The following is a 6387-nucleotide window of genomic DNA, read 5'->3' on the forward strand; positions in this document are numbered from 1 at the left end:
ATCAAAATGTTGCTTCTGCCCTTACCTCATAAGTCGGGCCAATTCTGTGTGGCGACCAATCTCTTCCGTCTCCTCGGCAGCGGGCCCTCCTTTCATGCGCGAATGAAAGATGGCGCACAGGTCACAGACGTTTGAACGCACAGATCGAATTCGAATTGGCGGACAGTGAAGGCTCAGCAGCTTCCGCATAGTAGATCGCGCAGGTTCACGTACGCGGAGACCTATCTGCTCGACGTAAGTGTGTATCTCGTCATAGATCACGTCCCACGTAATGTTGGCCGGCAACTTGGTGTAGTATTCACAGCTGTAGTATTTAGTGACTTTGCCGTCCTTCGTCTTCTGAGGGCGGACACGCACCGGGACAGCCTCTCCAACTTCACCAGCAAACCCTTGGAACCACTTGATAAGCCACACAACGTCCACATTGGCTGCATGCTTGTTTACCGTGTTTCCGTGTGCTTTTGCTGCAATATTTCCGTCTCTCACTCGCATCTTGTATCGTTGAATAGTCAGTGGCGCCACACCGAGGCAGCTTGCAAACGACGGACGACACACCTGGCCTACGAACGGTAGGTAGTAGTGGAATTTCTCGCGAGTACCACGGCGGCGCTCGACAGTGTCAGTCTGCATCAACACTACTAACATGGTGTAGATGCTTGCAGCACGCTCCTGCCTCGTCATTTGGGAAAGTGAGCAGACCAGCCACTCAATCTCACGTGCCTTCCCCTCCAAACAGTGTCTCTCGCATTGGTCCGCTTGAACCAGGCACGAGACCTTCTGTTGAAGATTAATGTAGTGGGCCTAACTTGACTCACTTTAGCTTACCGAAAGTCTCAAAGAGCTCCGTGCTAAATTCTTAGCACGTGAGGGTTCGGGCGCTGGCGATGACCACAGCGCTCGTACTACTTCCGCTGCGCCAGCGCGTACCGCTCTTCGTACGCCCTCACCATTTCCGGAACGTCCTCCAGCAAGACGTTCCGCGGCCCCCATGTATCTTGATGGGGAGGAAAGCCTCTCCAACGAATACGAAAACGAGCCCCTTGAGGGTTCGTTTTCGGGATACTATGGCCAACAATCTGCTCAACTATCCAGCGGGTTGAGCCGCGGGCGTCACGGATCGGCGGTGGCGGGGGTGGGAACACGCCCCGGGTATGATCAGCCCCGGGCTGATCAGTAGGCGCCTCTCCACGACCGGGTGACCGCCGTGGAGCGTCTGCAGGGCGCTGATTTCGCCGCCCTGACGCAGGAGCTGGCGAACCAGAAGGCCCAAGTCGCGGCGGTCCCGCAGACCGCCTCGAATATCCAGGTCGAGCTGGGGACCCAGATGAAGGGGTGGCTCCAGCGCGCGGACGCGCTGGAGGAGAAGCTGTTCATCGCCGAGGCCAAGTCCTCCGCTTCTGCCTCGGCTCCTGCCGAGGCTTCGGGTCAGCCGAGCTAGATGGCTCGTGCTGCAGGTACGGCTTCAGCCGTCCGACGTAAAAGGTCGGATGGAGGCGCATGCTAGACGGTATGTCTAGCGTGTAAGCGTTGCCGTGCCGTACCAACACAGTGAACGGCCCGATGAAGCGAGGAGCAAGCTTACTTGCTCCGAAATCCGAAACTGCATGTTTAGGCAGGTTTTGCGTAGCTAACAAAACCAACGAACTAACTTTGAATTCAATTGTGTTGCCTCTGCCCACATTGTCTGCGTTCAGCTTCTTTTGATCAACAGAGGCTGCTATTGCATCCTGGACAAACCGGATTACGGCTTGTCTTTTGGTAATGAAGTTTATTGCATCCGAGCTGAAGTCATTCACCTCGCTCTCCGCTAGAAGCCCGGCCTCGGCGAGGTTCTTCGCGGTGTCTGCGCCCTGCGCAGACCCGTGGTCTTTGTCCTTGTTGTTGGGGGAGTCTGCACCTTGCGCAGACTTATGCGTTTTGTTCGTTGTTGCAGCTGGCACTGTACAAGTGTCAGCGGTTTTCTGCGGCTGCTGTATTGCAGTCGTAGATCCTCCCCCACTAGAAGTGGGAGCCACCACTCCGAGTAAACTCGGCAGACGGGGATGTCGCGTGGCATTCACGTAGAACGTTGTATGCCTGGTCGAGGCATGCACTGAGTTATTGATGGCAAACTCTGGCATCGATAAGCACTCGCGCCAGTATTGGAACGAGTGAGCGTAGCTCTTCAAAATGTCGACGAGCACGCGATTCACGCGCTCGGTTTGACCGTCCGTCTGCGAATGATCCGCAGTCGACATTTAAAGTTGGCTCCCAAGTAGTGTAAACACTTCTAGCCACAGGTGCGCTGTGAAGCGCGGGTCTCTGTCCGACACGATGTCGGTCGGCATGTCATGGTGTTTGAACACCATGTCGACGAACAGACGGGCCGTCAGCTTCGCGGTCACCTCTGCCGGCACCGCAGCAAGATGTACCATCTTGCTGAAGCGGTCGACGAAGACCACAACACCGGTATTCCCTCCGCTGTCCGGGGAAAGACCAAAGATGAAGTCCAAAGACATGGACTTCCAACACTCCGACGGAGTCGGTAGTGATTGCAATGGAGCCTGCGCCATTCGCGCAGGCTTTACGCGTTGGCATATCTCGCAAGCACGGATGTACTTGCGCACCCACTTATACTGGTGGTGCCAGTAGAAGTCGCGCGTGAGAAGGACGTATGTCTTCTCACGTCCGAGATGTCCCGCAGTCGGGGCATCGTGATATTCGTACATGATCCTGAGTCGCAGGTCAGGGTCATTCGGCACGACAACGCGATCCGCGTTGTCGTCGACTGCATTGTAAAGCAGTAATCCGTCGTGCACTCGAAAGCGGTGTGCACGCGCTCTAAGGTGCTTGGGCAACTTCTGACGGGACTTGTCAGAAGGCGCTGTGCCATAGGCCAGCAAGAGCTTCGTGTCCGCGTCGTGCGCGTACGCGGCCTTCACATCGTCCAACCGAGACGATGTGGGTTTGCTTGATCGCATGACGTCAATGGCATTGACGTCAACAGCTTCTGCGTAGTCCGGCCGACGTGATAACGCGTCAGCCACCACATTCAATCTTCCGTGTTTGTATTCGACCCGGAAGTTATACTCCGCAAAGAATGAGAGCCATCTCGTCATTCTTTGGGATATGTGTGGTGACTTCACTGCAGTGTGCAGTGATGCATGGTCGGTGTAGACCACAAATGGTCTATTTCCAAGCAAATACACTCGGGACTTTGCGAGTGCATACTTCATGGCAAGGAGTTCCTTGTCATGCACCGGATAGTTGCGCTCAGCTGGCTTCAGCTGACGCGATTGGTAGTAGACGAAACAATAACGGCCCTCGTAATCGTGCTGCGTCAACGCGCATCCGATCGCGAAATCGGATGCGTCACACACTACGTGAAATGGGCGATCTTGGTCAGCCACTGCCAAGATCGGCGCCTCCGTCAAGCCCCGCTTGACTGCATCGAATGCCTTTTGGCAATCGGTTGTCCACTTCCACACAGCTTCTTTCTTAAGAAGTTGTGACAGCGGCCCACGTAATCCTCCACGTACTTGCACAATTACGTGGCCAAGCCAAGGAACTGCCTCAGTTCCTTGACACTTGAAGGCGTTGGCCATTCATTAATCACTCTGACCTTTTCCGGGTCAGGGCGAACACCATTCTTCCCTGCGAGACACCCGAGGACGGGTATCTCGCTCGCCCCGAAGATACACTTCTTCAGGTTCGCGTAGAGCTTATGCTTTCGCATAAGCTCAAGCAGCTTCCGGAGATGCACCCGGTGCATCTCAATGTCGATCTTCCTGTCCACAGCCCGGCTGTGGATGAACACATCATCGAAGTAGCTCGGCACGAAGTCGCGCACCGAGCACAACAAGTGCGTCACGCACCTGTTGAAAGTCGCAGGGGCGTTCTTAAGCACCTGTGGCATTACTAGCCATTCCCAGAGCTTGCCGCTTGGCGTGCTCACTGCCGTGAGAGGGATATCGCTCTCACGCATTAGGATTTGATAAAATCCATCTCGCAAGTCCAGAGCACTGTAAACGGTGCTCCCGGCCATCGAATCGATGATAACATCTTTTCGTGGTATCGGCGTCTGCACCGGTACCGTCGCATCGCTCAGCTTATTGTAGGCATGAACGATGCGCCATCCGCCCTGTGGCTTTTTGACACAGAACGTCGGAGCACTGTGCGGGGACTCTGATTCCCGCACTTGTCCTGCTTTGCGACGACTTTCAAAGAAGTCGTTGATTGCTTTTACTTGCTCTCGCGGCAGTGGCCACTGCCGCGTAACACAATACTCCGTGCCCGGCACGAGATCAATCTCGTGATGAACACCCTTATCCTGCGGAAGCTCCGCAGGAATCTCTTCCGGGAGTACGTCTTTGTACTCCCTCAACAATTCGTGATAGGGACTCGACTTCAGCGAGTCCCAACCTTGTTCCTCGAAGCGCTCTCGCTTCGTCTTCGCACTGAGAGTGTCTTCACTCTCAGTGGTACTTCCCATGAAGAGCTGCCTCAGCTCTTCGCTCTCGCTCTCCGTTCTTTCGCTGTTCGAAAGAACGCAGACCTGCTCGATGCGTCCATCGTGCAAGTCGCGCGTGAAGCGCTTCCAGCTCATTACTGGAAGCGAAGTCAACTCCGACGCCGTCGTCGGAGGAGTAGCGAGTTCCATTTCCTGATACTGGAATCCAGTATCGGTGCGCGTCAAGACGTTCAACGTCTCGACGCCCGGTGTCACCGCTCAGTCTGCTCAGCAGACGGTCCGAGACTTGCGCAGCATTCTCCGCATGCGCCGTCTTCTTGTTGTGCGGAGCCCGGCTTCCCACGGTGGTTATTTTGGCCCATGTCCGGCCATGGACAGTTGTTCGCCGGCGGACCCTGTCCGCGGGCGCGCGGTATCAAGCCCGACTTGGCCGCATGTTCCTTCGTGCAGCCCGGCTGGACGACAGCATGCAAATCGCGTCAGTGCGGGACGTTTGCAACCGTCCGTACTGTTTATAGCGTCAACTCCCGGAGTGGACACGCCGTTGTCACCTCGACGCCATTCATTGGTGGAGCCCCTCATGACCGAGGGTGCGTCGGCTCCCGGAGTCCACGCGTCGTCGTCGACCTGACCTCTTCGGGTCAGAGATTGTCCCTTACACACTTGAACGTGGGTGTTGGTTCCCGGAACCAGCACATCTTTTTCTGGTGACGTCGACAGCATTGCCGACGTTGGTCTCACTTGTGCGCGCCCTCGCGCACTTCCTGGGCACTCCGGGACAGCAGCATTAAGCACTGCCTCGACTGGTGAGCCGCGCGCACCCGCTGGTGCGTGCGCTGCGGTAACAGGGCCATCGCTCTCTGTTCCGCTGTCGTGGCCGAAGCGCACGCTCGTGCGCTTCTTCCAGTCTATCACCGGATCATGCTGTGCAAGCCACGGCATACTCATTATCACGTCGAACTTATCGTCCAGGTCCAGGACGATAAAGTGTTGGACAAACACTCGTTGTTTGTACGAGAAGTGCACGTTCACGACGCGCTTCTCAGTCTTTACGATGGCACCTGTTGCCAGTCGTACCTCCAGAAGACTTCGAGGTACATGTACCTCCTCGAAGTCAAGTCTCGGCAGGCTTCGTAGTCGAACAAAGTTGTTTGACGCGCCTGAATCTACCAATGCTCGAAGAGTGTCACTCGCTCTCTTCGAGTAAACCTTCAAGATGACTAGGTTCGGCCGGTCATCTTGTTTCTTGCAGCGAGAGCTAGTCTCACTGGGGGCTGCAGTCCTCAGTGTCGCGTGCCCGATGTCGGCACGCGCGACTGCATTACCAGTAGGGCGCCCCGCGCCTACTGGATGTTCGCGTGTTTTGTTGGTCCGCGGCGATGCCTAGCATCGCCACGACGGCCACCTCCAGGGGGCATGGGAGCTGTGCACTCTCGTGCAACGTGACCGATCTTTCCGCAACGGAAGCATCGCACGTTGCCTCCCTGCTGCTGGTAACCAGCAGTTGTTGCGTTCGAGAGGTCCATTGGTTCCGGACCTCCCGTCCTCGCTACCGGGCGCGGTTGCGACCTCGGCACGTTCACATGCAGTTTAGCCTGCCGCAGGCTAAACTCTTCTTGCATGGCAAGGGTGATTGCAGCTTCGAGAGTACTCGGGTATTCTCGGAAGAGATAGGTCTTCACGGGCCCATCTCTAAGTCCCTTCATGAACGTGACGACCTTAGTCGCCTCGTCAATTGGATTAGTCACGATATTTGAGACCAAGTATCGTGCGCGCTGCGCGTAAGCATGAACGTCATGCTTACCCTGCTGAAGGTCGAAGAACTCCGCCCTCGACCGGAACTCGTTTTGCGGGGGCTCACACGCTTGTCCGAGCTCCTCTTTGAATACTTCGTACGTGCTGAAGCATGGTTTGGTGTTGCGCGCGGCGGTCTCGTG

The sequence above is a fragment of the Phytophthora cinnamomi genome, assembly GCF_018691715.1.
Source record: "Phytophthora cinnamomi strain GKB4 chromosome Unknown Contig51, whole genome shotgun sequence".
In the NCBI taxonomy this organism is placed as follows: Eukaryota; Oomycota; class Peronosporomycetes; order Peronosporales; family Peronosporaceae; genus Phytophthora; species Phytophthora cinnamomi.